Source organism: Nannobrachium achirus, assembly GCF_963921795.1.
Source record: "Nannobrachium achirus genome assembly, chromosome: 11".
NCBI lineage: Eukaryota > Metazoa > Chordata > Actinopteri > Myctophiformes > Myctophidae > Nannobrachium > Nannobrachium achirus.
In genome coordinates, this window is record NC_137820.1 from 64,396,639 (window position 1) to 64,418,171 (window position 21,533).

The following is a 21,533-nucleotide window of genomic DNA, read 5'->3' on the forward strand; positions in this document are numbered from 1 at the left end:
AGCCAACAGCCGACCAATCAGAGGGCAGCCTCACATAAATGAACCTGCATTACACGTTTACAGGCAATGCCCACTAGATGGTGCTAGAACTCCACACTCTTTTACCTCGGCCGGTTTGCACCTTTCATGTGCAAGCATAAAGTGACAAATAAATGAACCTTGAAAAGTAAAAACATTAAACAAAATAAGTTTCAAAAAAAGAAAAGTAAAATCATTAACATTAAGCAGTTCCTTTTGATACATTCTCCAACAAATAAAATAAAATACATTAAAATAAAAACATTTGCAGATCTACAAGCTCGCAACGCCTGAGAGATTTGGTGCAGAGAGAAAAAAAAATCAAACCTTGGTTCGAAGTGGAGCCGTGAAATTGAGCACTTCCAGATCTATGTTTTTGATTCTATGTGTTCCCCCCTGTGTGTGTGTGTGCGTGTGTGTGCCTGGCCTGAAAACAGCGCCCCTCCCTTAACATGTGTGGTCATAAAAGGTACTGTTCGAACTCAACGGGACAGTTCTCACTGGTGAGACAGGACACACATTGCCACTCAGAGGGAGACCATGGGCTCCGCCCACGGCTCCAAAAACACTGCACCCACAGTTTTTCAGACTTTTTTCTGAGAGTACTGACATCAATAATAAAAAATATATATATATATTTGTGTGCAAACAACTGAGGCAGTCTTTCACATGCAGCATGGAATCAATGATCAAATCACTCTGGTGTGGACCTTGTGGTTGTCAAAGTGGGGTCAGGGTTGTGTTGGGGTCAAGTGTTTGGACAATTTTTAACAATTTTGGATTTATTTAACACCAATCGTCTCTCTTCTGAGGGTCCCTGGTACAAAACATTTTCAGAAGGGGCCGGTCTGCAGCCTTGACATGACTTAGGTCAGGGGTCTTCAACAGGGGGTCTGGGACCCCTACTAGGGGGTCCTCAGAGTTACTACAGGGGGTCCTCCAAATCTTCCAATCCTTTTTATATTAACGACTTGAACCCTATAGTGTCCATATTCTGAGAACTGTAGCCAAAAATAGCAGATCTACAAGCTCACAACGCCTCGTGCTGCGAGGCGTTGTGAGCTTGTAGATCGGCTATTTTTTTAAAGTTTGGTGTAGAGGGGAAAAAAAGCAGACTAAGTACAGAGTAAAAGGTCAAGTTTATTGAGTATTGACGGTTCAAATATCTGAAAACACAAATTGACATGAATCCAAAATGCACGGACGGATGATTGTGCTGTCAAACAATGAAACTATATGGAATCTATAAAGTTGTGGGGGTCCCTGCTTCATCTCTCTCTCAACTAAGGGGTCCTTGCCTTGGCCTGAAAAAGTTGAAGACCCCTGACTTAGGTCCTTAACATGAGGTGCACTTGATTACGATAGAGCATCGCAGTGAGGTGTCGGAAGCAAGCTGGCCATTCATATTTACCATAGGGTTTTTCATTATCAGCCACAAAGTCGTAGCAATTCAATGTACACTTACCACTAGGCTGGTGGTTGTAAAATGGTTCCATATGCTCCTGTAGAACCCCCGAGTATGTATGCAATCACTCTAGTTTTAGTAAAAACACGTTTTAATCGAGATCGCACGGAGAAGAACTGCATTTCCCATGCTGCTAAACGTAAAAACGACGTCTGTGATTGGTCTAGCTTCTTCTTCTTTCACATATCTTGCGGTTACCGCGGAAGTAGCTTACTGCCCCCTGTCTGCCCGGCAGATTATTGCACATCAGCAGAACTGCGTGAGCGAATACTTTCTTTTACAGATATGATGCACTGTGTTAAAGATGACGATAAGAGAGTCCACAGAGATGACAATCACTACATTTCAGGCCATATGCTGGCCTGGATAACTAAACTGAGCGTGATTTAAGGGCTGTATTTCAGGAAACAACAACAACATTCGCTAGGCATTCTGGGAGTGTAGTTTCCGCGATTTTAAAAATAATGATGTACACAGTCTTGTACCCTGTCCTTTTTTTCAGCTTTCTAATTAATCTTTGCATTCAAAAAATGTTTAATATTGACATGATCCCTCTCCAGCCGAGGTGGCTTTGTCCAAGGCTTAAAAACGTTTAAATAAATACTTTATGAAATGTCTAAGGAAGAAATGAATGCGGAAAACGCTTCCGACACCAGAGTGAGGACGGGGTGGGGCTTCAACTGCGATGCTCTATTGGCGTAGACTAAGAGTGCTGATCTATCATAGCCATTCAAATCTAGTCAGTGCTGGCTGGCATTTGTTTACTCAGCAAACAGCATATATAGCTACTGTATAGCTGCACTAGCTGCAGATAGACAGACATGTGGAAATGGTGTCCTTAAGCGCTGTAGGCTTGTCGTCTGATAATGGCTTCTATATTCCAGTTTTAATTAAGCCCTGGAGGAGAATCCCGCCTCTTTATCATCAATGGGCCTGAGTGTGCGAATGTGCTCGCCTCCCCGTGTCTCCTTTCATCTCATCTCCCACCGTATAACTCCTTTTTATTCTGAGACAAAAAAGATATATTTTTGTATTCATCTTTTTGATCGATTTCTCCTGTCAATCATCGGTTGATTTTCATTGTTCATTTTAATGTAATGTGTTGGGGGGAGAAGGGTAGTATAGTCTAACCCTCATATTTCACTCACCCTTTTTCTTTCCAGACAGTACCATCTATTCCTTTAAAAACACATCGCTGCAGCTTTCCAAACTGATACTGAATCTATTCAATTCACCCTGCGGGAAAAGTTTAAAAGTATAGTCAGTCAGTCTGTCTGTCAGTCTGTCTATCTGTCATCTCTCCCCCTTTCTCTTTATCTCTCTCTCGAATTCCACACACGCACGCACGCACGCACGCACGCACGCACGCACGCACGCACACACGCACACACACACACACACACACACACACACACACACACACACACAGACTATACTGTATATCTTGCCTCCCCTATGTGCTTGTTACTGGGAGTATCTATCTAGAATGTGATGCTTATAGTTACAGTGGGCCTAATGGGAAAACTATTGGTGACACTTAGCCAGTTTCCAACTAACTGGAGCTTGCTGTACTGAAGTTGCCAGTCTGATATTTAGTCTGAACACAGTCCACAATGCACACCGCCTACTTGTGCCGTCATTACTCGTTTCCACACAAGGACCAGGGTCAAAGTGGGCTCAGAGGGCGGATAAGGGTCTACTCTAGAGTGGTCTGAGGCAGGCCAAACAGGTGATGTGTAATGCTGCTTGCTACCGTGGTCATGATTCTTTTCGGTAGACTAAAGTGTGGACTGTATTTTCTCTCCCCCAGGACTTCAGAACGTGTATATAGTTTGCTGTGATTTTTGTTTAATTCTTTTATATCATTTTGCACTGGATTTGCTGTTATTTGTACAGGTTTAGCTGTGATTTGCACAGGTTTAGCTGTGATTTGTTTACATTTGTTGCTTATAAGCAGTTGTATTAACAACATCCATTTGGTTCCATTTGTTAGACTTTGAGTTCGCTGACCTTGAAAAGCACAATATAAATTATGGATATTATTATTATTACCGTATTAATTGGCCACTTGTTTACATTACATTGTTAGGCAAAGAAGCAACGATCTTCACGATGTATTGTACTTACATTAAAAAGGAGTAATGTACTGTGCATACCTGTTGATTTGAGAGGGGGAACTTTTGTGCGATGGAAACCAGATATGGCCGTGCCATGCAAGGCTTTGCGAGGTCAAAAGGTGCGGTGCGGAGATGGACTGCAGGTCGAAACGGGGCACAAGTGTACAGTACACTACTGTATGGTTTATTCCCTGTCAGGGCTCGGGACTCCATACCGGTACATACCTATTGTGGAATAATAATACCTTTCCTGCCTATAAAATCTCTTCATGGCTTGGCACAAACATATATTTCTGACCTCCTTTGCCCCTACAGTGTATGGCCCCCCCAAGACTCTCCCACAGCCCTTCAGTCTAGATTCCAGAACATTGTAAACCACGCTTCACTGATTTCTTATACTTTACATGATACATAACTGGTCCATGGGCAGGGGAACAGTTACCTGCTCTACCGCCATTCATTTACACATTTATTTTTGGCATATGCCTCGTTTAATGGTTTCATTATTGGCCATTTCCACTCACTCCTTTGACAGGGGTCTCCTACCCTGGCTTTGAGGCTCCATTCCTCTTCTTAACCCATTCAGAACAGGTACACATTATTGTGTATCATTATTTTATGCTTTAACTATTGAAAAATAGCAGATATACAAGCTCACAGCGCGGCACCGAGTGCCGCGCTGCGAGCTTGTAGATCTGCTATTTTTGAAAAATCGTGAAAATTTGAATTTTGACCCGTTTCTATAAGTGTCTTTTGAATCCTTCTAAGGTTTTTTGAAAAACCTATGTTTCTATGTCAGCAATCTGGCCAGCCATCGTCAAAGAAAAGGTCCTTTTCCGCTTAAGTCTGTTCTTGAGAGACTACTACGTCAGTGGTTCTCAAAACTTTTCATGTGAAGGACCCCCAAAATGATATGTATTTGGCCATGGACCCCCATTTCAAAATATTTAGTTCCAGGGACCACCCCCAGAAGCAAAATGTGAGTTACAAACGTTCGCTTTAAAAATACATATATTCAAATATTTGCACACATTTTCATGACTTTTTCAAAAATAGCAGATCTACAAGCTCGCAGCGCGGCACTCGGGGTCGTGCTGTGAGCTTGTAGATCTGCTATTTTTCAATAGCTAAATAATTAAATAATTCTAGGCCTAAATGGGTTTTAATGTTAGCGGCATCACAGTGAGAGTGCTCTGTGAGTCATGATTTGGCCCTGTAAGCAACTGAATGAGCAGATATGGTGGAATTAGTACTCCCATGTCTTATTTTTTTACACTTGAGTAAAGCCCTTTGCACACAGGCGCGTTTAACCGCACGGATAAAACGGACAATATAATTTTTTGAAAAGAAAACAATCATTCTCTATGACCTCATGCACACCGGCTCCGAATTAGCCGTGCGACGAGTGGCTGCCACCGTGCGTTTTTTTCTCGATCGAAACCAGTTCGATTCGTGCGTCTTGTCGCATGCGGTAAAAAACTCATCACTCCTTTTATGACTCCTTTTTGGATCCGCAGCGCCGATTCCGCACAGCCTTGCACACCAAATCCAATGCGTTTTATTCATGCCGCAAACGAAAAAAACGCAACTGTCCTGTGTGCAAAGGGCTTAACAGTGCCTTTATGGCTCATACTGTATGTATTCATAAGAAAGTGAACTGTAATAAAATAAAACTTGTTCTAATATGAGATATGAAAAGGTAGCAGGGGTCTTTTCCGTACAATCAGTTATATTACACCCTCATGTGTAATTGCTTTAAATGTATTCAGTGTTGCCAGATGTACAATAATTATCGTATTTGTACGATAATTTGACCCTCTGTACGATGTACGATCAATAATTCCAAAAATGCCCAAATGTACGATAATTTCGGCATATCACCAAAAAGAGCGTGAATTCACTATTTTCCCTGGCTGCTGATCTGGGATCTGGTTTGGCTTCTCAAAATAAGCCAGGAAATCAGTCAATCTGACCCTAGATCTGTACTTGGAAGCATTAAAAACACTGGTTGCATCTTTCCAGACCAGTTTCAGGCTTTTATTTGTGTAAGCTCCAGGAAGTTGCCTGCCTCCGTGCATCATATCTGATACGTTTTTTTCACATAGGAGTCTCAAACAAGGTTGTTTCTTACACTAAAGACGAATTTTTTGGTGAAATTACGTTTTTACGTGAGTGATTTCTCTTTTTTGGCTGTGTACGATAATTCAACATTTCCCATCTGGCAACACTGAATGTATTCCTTATTTTGCCAACACACACACCCACCCACCCACACCCACGTGCACGCGCGCACATTTGAAATGTTTATTTATGTCCACATAAGCAGAAGTACCAGAATGTACAAAGGACATAGACATTCTCAATGCAGTCAGAGATTAGGAAAACAGCCAGTTACAAAGTGCATGTAGGGCAGAACGTTTTTACATACAATACTGTAGGCATACTTGTCAAACACAGCAGGCAACAATCATGGGTAAAGGAAACAACGCCTCCTCCAAATCGAGGGGCTTCCTTTAATAGCTGATATACTGTGTAGAGCAGTACCTTAGTATAGCTAACTGTTTGGCCCTCCTTTTGGAGAGGCCGGCCATGAAGGCCCCTCACAACCAACTACGTGTACGTGCCCTACTGTAGGCTCCCAAAGATAAAAAACAAAAGTTTACATCGGTAGCCTAGTTTTGAGATGGTCTGCTCTAGCTGATGATATTTGAACACTTTGGTTAAGAAGGCTTTCTCTAAGCTGTAATCAAAGGCACAGCCGACCTCGAGAATAAACACCTCCCTGTGGGTTTCATTAACAACAATGACATCAGGGGTGTTAGCTGAAATGTTAGAGAACACAGAATCACACATGCGCACACACACACACACACACACACACACACACACACACACACACACACACACACACACACACACACACACACACACACACACACATGTGATCTGACCAGTACAACCGCAATACTGTTGGGCCACATTCAGTGCCTTGCTCAAGGGTACACTTGAGCGGTGTTGGAGGAGGAATCAAACCGGGAACCGCACGGCAGCAAGTGCACTCCTCTTAAAGAGGTGGTGCCATAGTTTTGTACTTTTTCTGTTTTTCATGTGTCTAGGAGGTTGAAAGTACTTCATTAGACCCCCTGATGTGTTTTTTTTTTTTTTGAGAAATGATGTATTCTCTTAGTATTTGTTTGTTTTCTCTTGGAGGCTGCCACCTTGTGGTGAAAAGTGTCAGTTAAAAAACACAGATACTAAGTGTGTCACAGTATCAACTCCTCCCCAATTCACCCTTTGTTAGCCTCCTGGTTGGTCCCTGACTGACCAACCAGCAGGCTCTATGTGCCTTGTCCCGCCCTGGTTCCGCCTTTTTTATGTTGAATTAGCTAAAATATAATTTTTGGAGAAATAAAAACATTTAAAAACAGCTCCAATTGACTGAAACAAAGTTTGAAATTAGAATTGAGCACACAGAATAACAATATGAAGCTTCTGAATTAACATGGCAGTGGATGGAATGTCCCACTGAATGTCCCACCAAGACACATGGGTGTGGAGAGGGGCAGGACAATGGGCGGGACTTGACAAAGGGTGAATTGCCATTCACCCAACACTGTGGGGTGTGGCTATATCAGCTGGGTCACCACCCACCATGCCATCCATGCATACTTAATGAACTGGAACATAAAAACCCAATTTGAACTCTTTCTGTATACTTTTTTGGAAAAAATCTTCCTCCTAGTATAATCATAATACCTGATAATCATGTTTTAGAGGGGTGGAAATCATGGCACCACCTCTTTAAGCCACTGTCCGCTGCCTCCTTTCTGACTTATTTCATGATCATAATAAATGGTAAATGGCACTTTTATCCAAAGCACTTTATATAGATTGCATTACATTCACACATTCGCACACATACACCTCACGGTTACCACCTGGGCGCTCTACCGGCCACTCTACCCCTGAACCACTGGTGCTTAAAACTGAGGTTAAATGCAAGCCAACAGGGAAACGGCAAAGTTCTCACAAACAGTGAACAAAATAGGCAAATTGTCTTATGGTTTGTATAGCCTTGACAAAACCGGCTTGTTTGCATTCAGTGCACTTTCTAATCAAGTGCAGTGAGAGTAGATTAGATGAGCTTACAGATAATGTTCTCTGGCTATGTTGTGTTTTTCTTTATCCATTTAAGCCCAATATCGTCTCTGTCGGGTGGAAACCTCAAATGTCCAAAACTGTTACTTTTCCTGATGCAAATGTAGCTGATCTACAAGCTCAAAACGAGACTCTTCGTGCTGTGTTTTGAGCTTGTGGATCTGCTATACTTATGATGCTTTTGTATGACACTTTTGTATGATGAAGTAGTGCATTCATTTAAGAGAGAAAAAAAAAAGGTCAGAATATGGAGATAAGGTTTCTGCCCGACATCGATAACATCAAATAACAAGTAATAGCTCAAATAGCAGTTATTGCTTTGCGATGACATGGGATTTCAGAATTCTTTGGGAAAATGTAAAAAAGAAGAATAACATCTTTTTAAATACATGCCAAAAATAGGAAGGCCATGGTGAAAGTTGCGAGCTTGTACATCTGCTATTTTTAAAAAGCCAAAGAGGGTTCAAATGTTTTTGCTATATTAATTAATTTTCACTGAGATTGGGGGTCCCTGGTGGTCCCCGGACCTTACATTGACAACATGCAGCAGCACCATGGACAGCGACAGAAAAAGAAAATTCACATCCACAAAATTGTTGCACTTTAGGACCAGGGGGTACTGCAGACTGTGCAGAGAGTAGTGTTGCCAGAACTGCTTATTATAAGCTGTAAAGTTAAATATTGGTAGGGTTGTGTTTTCTTTTTTTAGCTTGTTTCTAAAGTGTAGCTGCTTATTTGGGCTTGCTTCATGATTGTTGTTTTAAACCTTTTTAAACATTTTTTTTTTTTTTTTTTTTTTTTGCAGTGGCGTCAGTTCAGAAAAAGCTAAGGTATGGCAACATTGGCAACATGACTGGTGTCAAGACACCAGTCATGTTTCCATACCTTAGCAACAGGCATGATACATTTATTTTAAGAAGTAGGCTACATTTTATTCCCCCCCCCCTTTCTTGGGCTGGATATATTTGGCAGCCTGGAACAGTTATTGTTCAAGTGCAGCTAAACTTGGCATGTTAGTAAACGTGCCACAATTAACAATAATGCATTACACCTGTGCAGCTGACCTGCAGAACCTGGGAATATACTATCTTGATGGGGAGAATACAAGTGTGGAGATATAATTATAATACCTTGTTAACTCTCCTACTGCCAGATTATTTATTTATTTATTGGGTCTGGTGCCATCAAAAAGCGGCTTACCTTTGCGACGTTATAGTAGATAGACAGACAGACATTTATTTATTTATTTTTATTTTTTTTGGTTGTGCAATAGTGCACTTTGGTCTGCCAGGCAGCAGAGGGCGGCGTCATGCGAGAATGAATGTGAATTTGCCTGTTATGTGTTGAAGAAGAAGAAGACCAGTCACTGGCCACAGAGCCTACAGCCAGAGGAAATCAACAAGGAAGTGAATTGTTCTCCGTTGATCTAACGCATAATGGATTTTTTTACACCATCACCGCGGAAAATGTGTTTACAGTAGGCGGCCGCGCGACCCCTCATCAGCTTACAGTCATCAGACGAACGAACCGAACGAGCGCCGTATTGGCGGAGAGGTCTTGCGAAATCGGGCGAACGTGAACGTTCAAAGCGTGGGAAGAGTTAAAGTGACCATTTTGTTAAATGTTGCATTTGTAGTTATTTTACTGTAATTTAACAACATAATAACCAGCACAGATAGACAAAGAGACATTCATGGATTTATATTTAAAAGTAACTTTTATTTTCTCCCCTGGACCCAGGGTATGGCAGCTGAATACCCCTGCCATACCCAATTGACGCCCATCTCAAACATTTTCATGTAGCCTAGGCTACAGATGACAGATCTGACATAGTTTGTGCCAGGGACTGAGGGACCCCCATTATTTGTGTATTAAGAAAAAAAAAAATCTGTAGATCTGCTGTTTTCAAATAGCTGATGTTTTCTGTCGCATGATGCTTTCTTTTGGGCTTGTTTTCATGATAGACGTGGTTGCTTATTTCTCTCGCAGAACCTGGCAACGCTCATAGTGTCAGAGGAGCAGCCGGCGAGGCAGGAAGAGTCACATTGTGGTGGTAGGTGAATGTTACTACACACTGCTGTACGATGCTTTATCCACGAGGAATTCACTCTCTCACACTCACTGTCACACACACCGAGAATACACGCTCTGTTGCTTGTTACGAGCTGCCGTGGTGGTGTGTGAGAAGTATTGACTGTGTGTTGTCTAACTGTTTAGTTGGGTTAGCCTCGGTGGCTAATGTTAGCCTGTAGTGTGTTGTGTTGTGGCTGTCACAGACTGTACTGTTAGTTAACGGTTGTTTGTCCTGTCTGTCACATAATGTCGTGACAAGTGTTGTTCTAAACCAGGGGTCTTCAACAGGGGGTCTGGGGCCCGTGGGGGGTCCTCAGAGTTACTACAGGGGGTCCTCCAAATGTCTGTGTGATAGAAACTTTTTTTTCTCCTTTTTTATATTAACCACTTGAACCCTAGTGTCCACATTCTGAGAACTGTAGCCAAAAATAGCAGATCTACAAGCTCACAACGCCTCACACTGTGAGGCGTTGTTAGCTGTGAGGCGTTGTGAGCTTGTAGATCGGCTATTTTTGGCAAAGAGCTTTGCTTTGGTGTAGAGGGGAAAAAGAGCAGACTAAGTACAGAGTGAAAGGTCAAGTTTATTAAATATTGACGGTTCAAGTGGTTAAATATCTGAAAACACCAATTTACATTAAACTATATGGAATCTATGAAAAGGTTGAGGGGGTCCTCTCTCAACTAAGGGGTCCTTGGACTGAAAACGTTGAAGACCCCTGTTCTAAACGCTAATGCAGGAGTGGTTTTCAAACTTTGTTTTCATCTATTTCAAGGACTCCCTTATAATGCTGTGATGATATTAGATGCATGATTGATTGATTAATTGATTGAACATTTTATTGACAGTTTTCAGAGACAGGTACAGGGAAGTACAGTACAATACAAGATCTGCTAAAAAGGATCCCCCCCCCCCCAAGAAAGCCTATGACTTGTTACCATTGGGAAACTCAATTTCAATTCAAAGGAGCTTTATTGCCATGAGAAACATTATTTCAAGTGTCAAAATATAATTAACAACTAGTAAGACACCTCAGGGTGACAGGCGAGGTCGCGCCATGTCTTGGCCGTCTGGCCAGTGATGTATATCGGACCAGTTCCCCATATATGGATATGAAGTCCTGTTAGATATTTGTGTTTCTTGTCCTTTAATTTCTTTTCTTTTTTTGCATGATGTGAAATAAGTTATTGCTAACATAATTTGTAATATATATCCCGGTCAATGTCATATGCTTAATATTGATGACGTCAGGGATCTCCATATATGGACATGTTCCCATGACATTGCAACATACAATCCCTTTTATGCCCATACATGGAGATCCCTGTCTTAGCCAGCCACACCACTGTGATGTCACCTGTTTATGCCCATATATGGAGATACCTGCATGCGTATCTGACATCACTGTGATGTCACCTGTGATGTCAAAGTGATCAGGGGAACCACAGTGTCAGGTGTTACACGTATACATACGGACCAGCTGTGCCGGTTCTGTAAACTGCGACCTATGGTCGCTGTAATGACAGTTGAATATGGGGAACGTATATGCACTCAATTCTTCATACATATTGCATACATGAAATATGATTTTCTTGACGTAGCCTATATGAAATTACACAACATGTATTTCATGTCACTGGCAGCCCTAGCATGGCTGTGATGGTAGAGATAGGGTTAGTGTCGGAATGGAGACATGTCAGAAAGGATTAGGGTTGGAGGCGGTAACCGCCGTACCGCGGTATACCGAGGTCTACCGCGGTGTCAGTGTGCTTACCGCGGTAAAAAGACAAAAAAAAAAGTCTATTTTTTATTGGAAAACAAGCGAGTTTTAAAACGGGGGAGAAGCGAGGACCGCATGCGCTCCATGCCGCTCTGCTCTGGGCCGTGTACCACACGTTGGAAGCCACATACGTCACTCAGTCACAGACCCTGCACACAGTGCACATGCAGGGCAGGAGAGTACGGAGCACAACTCTTATGACGGAGCAGCAAACTTTCTCTGTAATCCACTCGACACAAGGATGTTAATACATATCTTGTGTTGTGGCATATATTTTTTTATTCATACGGATTACTGGCGGAGCGCGGGCCGCGTGGACTAAAACCGAAAATTAAACTATTTTACTTTTTACACCGCGTCGCACGTTGTGCCCGTCCGGCGCGTCGGCGATTTTATAACCTTTTCTGTCAAGTCTTGTAACTAAAACCTGTATATAGCCGCACTCAATCACTGCGATTTGAGAGTTGAGACGTAACGTGAGTTTACAGAATCACTGTACACGATCTGACTACCCGTCCTCCTCTGGTTTGTTCACACAGCTGTTTGTGTCTGAAAAGCCCAAGTAGCTAGCCTACGTTACTATGGTAACCCGACAGTGCAGATCTAAAAGCTCAGAACGCGTCGCGGATGCGATGTGTTGTGAGCTTGTAGATCTGCTCCTTTGAAAGCCATACCCGCTGTGCTGTACGGAGAAGTATAACTCGGGCAGTCAGGCTGTGGAGCTATATATACTCTATGCTGTGGAGAGGCGACTTTTGGGAAGATGATTGCAATATTTTGGCTTATCGCTGAACCTTAATTAATAGATACGGGGGTGCGGTACCGCAGTACCGACGGTAAATGGGAAGACGGTAATCGCGGTAACAAAATGTCCATACCGCCCCAGGCCTAGAAAGGATACATGTCGGAGTGGAGAGATGCACTCATACTAGGGAGTAGGGAGGGATACACCGAGATGGAAATTCTTGGCTGATACCGATGCTTAAAATAACAATTTAGCCGATGATCAAGTCTAATCGTCATCCGTGCAACTCCGCCATACATTGAGCTCGTTCGTCAACAAACAGCGCAACATTTTCTCCGATTGGATTGGATTTTCCAAGTGTTAGCCTACGTGTTAATGCTGTCACGCATCAACGAGTTTTCAATGGATAAAACAACGCATTTACCACATTTCCTACACTGTTTTAGCTGGTTAAAGGTACAGTACGTTCGATGGTCCGATTGTTAGGTTTTTTATTCAATTAATTAAAAATTGAAGGTTTGATGGTCCATTCGGAAAATCCCCCCCGAAGTTCGAATCCCTAAAACAGGGCTAGATTACAGCCCTACAGGTCGCATACACAAACTTTAGAAGGCAATCGTAGCCAATCAGGAGGGAATATGGGAAATGGGACAGATCCATGTTGATGACATGACTGTAGAGATACTGTGTACCGCTTTGTGTGATTTTAGGGCAAAATCTGTAGGAGCAGTGTCCAAAAATGTGTTTTGCTAAAATCGGCCTCAAGGTGGCGCTAGAAGAGGGCCATGTGAGAAATCAGGGCTGGAGGTTGTGGTTTGCCAGCCAAGGAGTGTGTGTGCAAAGTTTGGCATGGATGGGGGCAACGGTGGCAGAGATAAGAGTAGGGCCATAAGTGACGTGACGGACAGATGTAGGGACAGACAGACAGACAGACAGACAGCCGGTGCAGGTTTTCATAGTAACTTGCGACCTTCAACAGATAAATATCGTCTACTGCCATCGGTTAATGTCAGCTTTATTTGCCGATACCCATATTGAACGAAAACAGCAAATATCGGCAGATACCGATGGTGCATCCCGAATACATACATTTAATTTATTTCATATACAGTCAGTACACTGTACAGTCAGTGCCATATGTGCCCTCCCAGGTAGCAGAGTCATTGCAGTGCCATTAAAAGTTACAGCACTGCGTGTGTAGTGCTGTAACTTTTTAATGGCACTGCAATGACTCTGCTGTGTAGCCGTGTTCCGCTCCGCTATTGCTGAGGCGGCTGTCGCGAGCTGTGGCCGCAAGGTTGCCGGTGCCAGTCGTGGCGGCAATCCCCGAACCCGCTGGTGGACACCAGCGGTAAGGGATGCTGTCAGGCTGAAAAAGGAGGCCTACAGGGCGTGGCTGTCGTGTGGGTCTCTAGATTCAGCTGATTGGTACCGACGGGCCAAGCGGTGGGCAGCCGCGGCAGTCGCAAAAGCAAAAACTCGGGCGTGGGAGGAGTTCGGTGAGGCCATGGAGGAAGACTATCGAACGGCTCCGAAAAGGTTCTGGAGTACCATCCGGCGCCTCAGGGGGGGGAGGCGGCAACTTGCCCACACTGTGTACAGTGGGGGCGGGGAGCTGCTGACCTCAACTGAGGAGATAGTCGGGCGGTGGAAGGAATACTTTGAGGAGCTCCTCAATCCCACCAGCACGCATTCTGTGGAGGAAACAGAGCCGAGGGGCTTGGGGCTGGGTTGTCCAATCTCCGGGGTGGAAGTTTCAGAGGTGCTGAAGCAGCTCCGCGGAGGCGGAGCCCCGGGGGTGGATGAGATCCGCCCTGGGTATCTCAAGGCTCTGGATGTTGTAGGGCTGTCTTGGTTGACACGTCTCTGCAACATTGCGTGGACATCGGGGGCAGTGCCTTTGGAGTGGCAAACCGGGGTGGTGGTACCCATCTTTAAGAAGGGGGACCAGAGGGTGTGTTCCAACTACAGGGGGATCACACTCCTCAGCCTCCCCGGTAAGGTCTTCGCGAAGGTACTGGAGAGGAGGGTCCGGTCGATAGTTGAACCTCGGATCGAGGAGGAGCAATGTGGTTTTCGTCCTGGCCGTGGAACCATGGACCATCTCTTTACCCTCTCTGGGGTGCTAGAGGGGGCATGGGAGTTTGCCCAACCAGTCCACATGTGTTTTGTGGATTTGGAAAAGGCTTACGACCGTGTCCCCCGAGGTATCCTGTGGGGGGTGCTCCAGGAGTATGGGGTTGATGGCGCGTTGCTAAGGGCCATTCAATCCCTGTACCGAAGGAGTGTGAGTCTGGTCCGTGTAGCCGGCAGTAAGTCGGACCTGTTTCCGGTGGGAGTTGGACTCCGCCAAGGCTGCCCTTTGTCACCGGTTCTGTTCATAATTTTTATGGACAGAATTTCTAGGCGCAGCCGGGGGGCGGAGGGTGTCGAGTTCGGTGGCGGGAGGATCTCATCCCTGCTTTTTGCGGATGATGTGATCCTCTTTGCTGCTTCGAGCAACGACCTCCAGCTCTCCCTGGGGCGGTTCGCCGCCGAGTGTGAAGCGGCCGGGATGAGGATCAGCACCTCCAAGTCCGAGGCTATGGTTCTCAGCCGGAAAAGGGTGGAGTGCCCACTCCAGGTCGGGGAGGTGGCCCTGCTTCAAGTGGAGGAGTTCAAGTACCTCGGGATCTTGTTCACGAGTGATGGAAGGAGGGAGCGGGAGATTGACAGGCGGATCGGGGCAGCGTCCGCAGTAATGCGGACGCTGCACCGGTCCGTTGTGGTGAAAAGAGAGCTGAGCCGCAAGGCAAAGCTCTCGATTTACCGGTCAGTCTACGTCCCAATCCTCACCTATGGTCATGAGCTTTGGGTAATGACTAGGCCTGGGGCGGTATGGACATTTTGTTACCGCGATTACCGTCTTCCCATTTACCGCCGGTACTGCGGTAATTACCGCACCCCCGTATCTATTAATTAAGGTTCGGCGATAAGCCAAAATATTGCAATCATCTTCCCAAAAGGAGGGGCGACACAGCCTGACTGCCCGAGTTATACTTCTCCGTACAGCACAGCGTGTCTGGCTTTCAAAGGAGCAGATCTACAAGCTCACAACGAGCTTTTAGATCTGCACTGTCGGGTTACCATAGTAACGTAGGCAAGCTACGTAGGCTAGCTACTTGGGCTATTCAGACACAAACAGCTGAAGGAAGGGTTGTCAGATCGTGTACAGTGATTCTGTAAACTCACGTCACGTCTCAACTCTCAAATCGCAGTGATTGAGTGCTGCTATATACAGGTTTTAGTTACAAGACTTGACAGAAAAGGTTATAAAATCGCCGACGCGCCGCTGGACGGAGCACAACGTGCGACGGAGAAAGTAAAATAGTTTCTCCACAGTGGAGACTGGAGAGGCGACACAGCCTGACTGCCCGAGTTATACTTCTCCGTACAGCACAGCGTGTCTGGCTTTCAAAGGAGCAGATCTACAAGCTCACAACACGTCGCATCCGCGATGCGTTCTGAGCTTTTAGATCTGCACTGTCGGGTTACCATAGTAACGTAGGCAAGCTACGTAGGCTAGCTACTTGGGCTATTCAGACACAAACAGCTGAAGGAAGGGTTGTCAGATCGTGTACAGTGATTCTGTAAACTCACGTCACGTCACGTCTCAACTCTCAAATCGCAGTGATTGAGTGCTGCTATATACAGGTTTTAGTTACAAGACTTGACAGAAAAGGTTATAAAATCGCCGACGCGCCGCTGGACGGAGCACAACGTGCGACGCGGTGGAGAATGTAAAATAGTTTCATTTTCGGCTTTAGTCCACGCGGCCCGCGCTCCGCCAGTAATCCGTACGAATAAAAAAAGATATGCCACAACACAAGGTAGCCTATGTATTAACATCCTTGTGTCGAGTGGATTACAGAGAAAGAGTTGTGCTCCGTACTCTATCTATGCCCTGCGTGCAGCCGTGCACTGTGTACACTGCAGGTCTCTGTGTGTGAGTGACGTATGTGGCTTCCAACGTGTGGTACACGGCCCAGAGCAGAGCGGCATGGAGCGCATGCGGTCCTCGCTTCTCCCCCGTTTTAAAACTCGCTTGTTTTCCAATAAAAAATATACCTTTTTTTTGTCTTTTTACCGCGGTAAGCACAATGACACCGCGGTAGACCTCGGTATACCGCGGTACGGCGGTACGGCGGTTACCGCCTCCAACCCTAGTAATGACCGAAAGAATGAGGTCGCGAGTACAAGCGGCCGAAATGAGTTTCCTCCGCAGGGTGTCTGGGCTAAGCCTTAGAGATAGGGTGAGGAACTCAGACATCCGGGAGGGACTCGGAGTAGAGCCGCTGCTCCTACACGTCGAGAGGAGCCAGTTGAGGTGGGTCGGGCATCTGGTTAGGATGCCTCCCGGACGCTTCCCTGGGGAAGTGTTTCGGGCACGTCCAACCGGGAGGAGACCTCGGGGTCGACCCAGAACACGCTGGAGAGATTATATCTCTCAGCTGGCCTGGGAACGCCTCGGGATCCCCCCGGAGGAGCTGGTGGAAGTGGCTGGGGAGAGGACTGTCTGGGCTTCCCTGCTGAGGATACTGCCCCCGCGACCCGGACCTTGACCGGAAAAGCGGAAGAAGACGAGTACGAGTACGAGTACGAGCACTGCGTGTGTACTCACCTAATAATTACACAATCAACAGTTAAGTGCCATTAATTACAAGTTGGTGCAAATTGGGCTAATTAATGACACCTGTCAATTGTTTGCCCCCATACCTTATGGGCTCACTGGAGGAATGTGGTCTGTGTGTGTGTGTGTGTGTGTGACACTCTTGGGAAAGCAGAGATATTATTTAGTTATTTCAAGGACCCCCATGGTGGTTGATGGACGGTCTCATGAAGATTGATTATTACTTTTAGCGTGTTTGCTTGATTTAATTGCTTTGTATTATTTGAAAGTGAATGAATAGAAACATTGTGGGTACCAATCGTCTGTTTTAATAATGTGAAGTATTCTTGGTTAGAACTTGCATGATGTCTCTATCAGGTGGAAACCTCATTATGTCCAAAACTGTTACTTTTCTGAAAATGACAAGGTCAAAGGTCATTTTGTGCTGCATTTTAGGCTTGCAGATCTGCTACTTTTGAAATGTTGTGTGACGCTGTATGATCAAGTAGGCTTAGTAGGGTATTCATTTACAAAAAGAAAAAAGAAGAGATGTGAGGATTCTGCTCGACAGCAACAATGATGCATCATTATCAGACCTATATACATGACATGTACCCTTTGACTTCTTGTTTATGCCCACAATGACTGGCTTATCCACAGGTTTTGTAGCACATTTGCAGCAATTGTAAAAATATTGGAGTAGTCCTTCCACCACTGTCTGGCTGTGTAGTCCAGCAGAGGAGATGAGTAGGAGGGAGGCTGCCCTTTCAGAATACATATAGTTCATGGTCTATGCATTATGGCACATCTAACCTTTTGTGAGTTCAGTGGATGACATGTAGGTCTTGGCCTTTGCTGTACGTCGTCAATATTACAGCCCTGGTGCCGTATGTTATCTAGCATGTAAAGTACCACCAAAATGTCAATGTACAGTACAGTGGTGGACTATATATTATCTTCTACAAGCTGTGCTGTATGTATCGTTGCTGCTGCTGTCGGGCAGAAACCTCTTATCTCCACACTTTAACTTTTTGTGTTTTATTTTTGTGTAAAACAAACGTTTTTGTGTCACACAAAAGTATCAACAGTAGCAGATCTGCAAGCTCGAAATGCGGTGTGAAGTGACGCGTTTTGAGCTTGTAGATCTGCTACTTTTGATACTTTTGAATTTGAATCCTGAGAAGTACAGTAACAGTTTTGGACATAATATGAGGTTTACACCCGAGAGAGACGATGTCGAGCTTATAAATCGTCTATTTCTGCTATTTTCGAAAGAAGAAATTAAACTTCTGAAGTTACAATTACTAAATGCATGGCCTGTTTTTGGATCATAAATACATGATTTATTGATTATTTGTACCGGTCAGTGTCAGACATTTCTTTCTGTTGGTTTGTGCGATTTTAGTTTATAAAGCCGCTCACCCCCAGCATTTCTTGTATTCTTGTATTCGTTTTACTGAGGTTAAGGTTAGGAATACGTGTAGGATTAGACATAGTTTTACTGAGGATAAGGTTAGTTTTAGACATAGTTTCACTGAGGTTACGTTTAGGCCACCTGGTGGCGACTGTTCTGAGGTCACCAAATTTGACCCGGGGCGAGTGTGTTTTTGGTAGCGAGAATTCTTGTATTCAAATTAAATAATGGTGATGAGTCTTTGTCTCCCCGTCCCAAGAAGACGAGACCAAAGCACTAATTAGAGAATCCAATTATTATCAATATGAAAGAGCCTGCTTCCATTAGAGCCCCCCTCCACACACACACACGCACGTGCGCGCGCACACAGCACTGAGGGCCTTCTGGCAGCGGATTGATTTCTCCTGATGAGAGCTTAATTAAAGTAGAGACGGGTCTGTCTGATGCAGATGGGGAAGTAGCAGCTGGCTGGCTCCACAGCGCATGCAGCCAGGGTCCTTAATGGCTGCCTGCCTGGCTGCGTCTCACCTGCTTATTCTGGCTCTGTCCTATAGCTCCTTTATCCTAGGGTTGTGTGATACAGTATGACTGTCCTATAGCTCCTCTATCCTAGGGCTGTGTGATACAGTATGACTGTCCTATAGCTCCTCTATCCTAGGGCTAGATGATACAGTATGAAAGGGTTCCCCAATTAGTTTTCCCCAAGGGCCGAATTATGTCTAGGGTACCAAGTCAAGAGCCACAGCATTGCGTGGGGCAACGGCGGCGGCGTTCCCGCTACTCCAGCGACAGTTCAGATATACTAGTGTTGTTGCTGCTCTTATACCACCATTATTATAATTATTATGAGAAATGCACTCCTTAAAGTTGAAACAAAATAAGTTAAGAACCAATTAACCAGTCTGCTTGAAAAGTATGCATCTGTATAACAGCAGCTAGTTGGACAGTGCAGAGACATAATTGCCTTCCTTTGATCCATTAACGAGGGGCCGTCAACTACTTACTGGCATCAGCTGGACAGACACACACACCTTCCCTTTGCAGTGCTCTGTGTCCGTCTCATTTCTCTCCAAATTAAGCCCTTGAATATGATTGTAAATGATTAAGGATTACTTTGATTATGGTAAGCTTACGTTTCATATCGCACTCACCATACCTGTAACTTTCACTACTCTACTTTTTTTTGACTGGGGTTGGTGGGGACAGAACCCCCTCCGTGGGCCGCAAATGGCCCGCAGGCCGCCTATTGGGGAACCCTGCAGTATGACATCATAACAGTGTTATTTAAAATGGGGGAGCCAGCGGGCGACTTTCTCCCTGCTCATCTATTGAGACCTTTAGATCGTGTCAAAGGTCATGTCTCACCTAGTCACAGGATCTGACACAAATTCTGACCTCATGGTCAGGATTCAATTTATCCCCTGAGCAAGCAAATAATCCCTTTACACTACCAGTAAGACTCCCTAATTGGGAGATAAGCAACCGTCACGTCGCATACACAAACTTTAGAATGCAATGGTAGCCAATCAGGAGGGAATATGTGAAATGGGACAGATCCATGTTGATGACATGACTTTAGAGATACTGACTGTGTACTGCTTTGCGTGATTTTAGGCCAAAATCTGTAGGAGCAGTGTCCAAAAATGTGTTCAGCAAAAATCGACCCGATGGTGGCGCTAGAAGAGGGCCATGTGAGAAATCAGGGGCGGAGGTTGTGATTTGCCAGCCAAGGAGTGTGTGTGCAAAGTTTGGCATTGGTAGGCCGGTGGCGGAGAGATAAGAGTAGGAGCAAAAGTGTGACGTGACAAATCTGGGGTAGAAAGTTACATATTGCAGCTTTAACTAATGTTGCACCCTTGGCGGTCCAGCCCGGGACCCTATCTTTTGAGAGAAGCGTTGCTGCAATGTGTGAGTCACCTCAAAGCTACACGGCGGAACAGCCTATTTAGCCTCTGGTGTGACATTCTGGCATCAACTTCTTTTTTTTTTTTTTGACACGAGGTTGTTATATAAAATAAGCTGTACAGTGAGTAATCCCTTTACACTAATCACACAGAATGTATTCTTTGACGGGACGGGCGGTGTGACGCCAGCCGTGACCGATGCTCGCTCAGCCACAACTAAATGTGATTATTGGAGGAGAGGTGTCCGGTTCTTTAAGCTCACAGCCTGGGTGCAGCCGCCCACTGGCCAGGCACTGTTCCCACAAATGGGATTGGATTTGTGCCTCTGGTGATTCAGAGCACCGGGTCTTCAAGTCACTGCAGCATATGCAGCTGGAACGGCTTTTAAAAGTAGTGCTGCAAACTATAGATCATCTATAGCATTGGTTCTCAAAGTGGGGTCCCTTGGGGACCCCCAAGAAGTCCTTGAGGGAGTTCCATGGGGTCCCCAGTTAAATGAGTTAGGGACCAAATAGACCCTTATGGGTATGGAACTCAGAGAGTGTACACATGGAACCAAATGAAACCAAATGGAACAGGTCCATTTGGTTCCATTTGTACACTCTCAGACTCAGAGTTAAATTAACATTGATTTTACAATATAAACTGGGCTCTCAGAGATAGAAATACCATTAAATGGGGGTTCGTAGCCTATTCTCAACTATTTTAATTTCAAGGACCCCCAATTTGACATGCATTAGGGCCTAATGGCCTAATGCATGTCAAACAGGGGGTCCTTGAAATTAAAATAGTTGAGAATCACTGCTAGAGCCGTAAAACTCTTCTCTTATATCGTTTCAAATGGGGGTCCAGTGGTACAGTAACCTAACAGCACAGCGACCTGGTTTCTCCCTCTGTAAAAATGTAGGCGATATGTAGCGTCGGGAGCGTTTGCTCATTGGGAAGATGCATTTGCGACGTCGCTTGCCAATTTAGCTCCTTGTTCGTGAAGCGACGTCGCAAATGCATCTTCCCAATGAGCAAACGCTCCAGACGCTACATAGCGCCTACATTGTTACAGAGGGAGAGAAGGCATCAGCGTTATGTCGCTGTGCTATCTGGGTAGATAGTGTAATGAATGTAATTCCCATATTGTCGAGTAGTGTACAGTCATGAGAAAGGAGTTAATGCTTTGTTAGGGCTATGCAGGCTATATGTGCAGTGCAGATGTAAC

General features: G+C 44.9%; 1 protein-coding gene across 1 annotated transcript in view; it reads left to right on the top strand.

The window, feature by feature from the left end:
- Positions 1-9,779: 9,779 nt before the first annotated feature.
- Positions 9,780-21,533, top strand: part of immp2l (inner mitochondrial membrane peptidase subunit 2) — a 343,336-nt gene continuing 331,582 nt past the window's right edge. The window contains exon 1 of the mRNA XM_080737360.1: positions 9,780-9,811. The gene's annotated coding sequence lies outside the window, so the exon portion shown is untranslated. The remainder of the gene's footprint in view (positions 9,812-21,533) is intronic.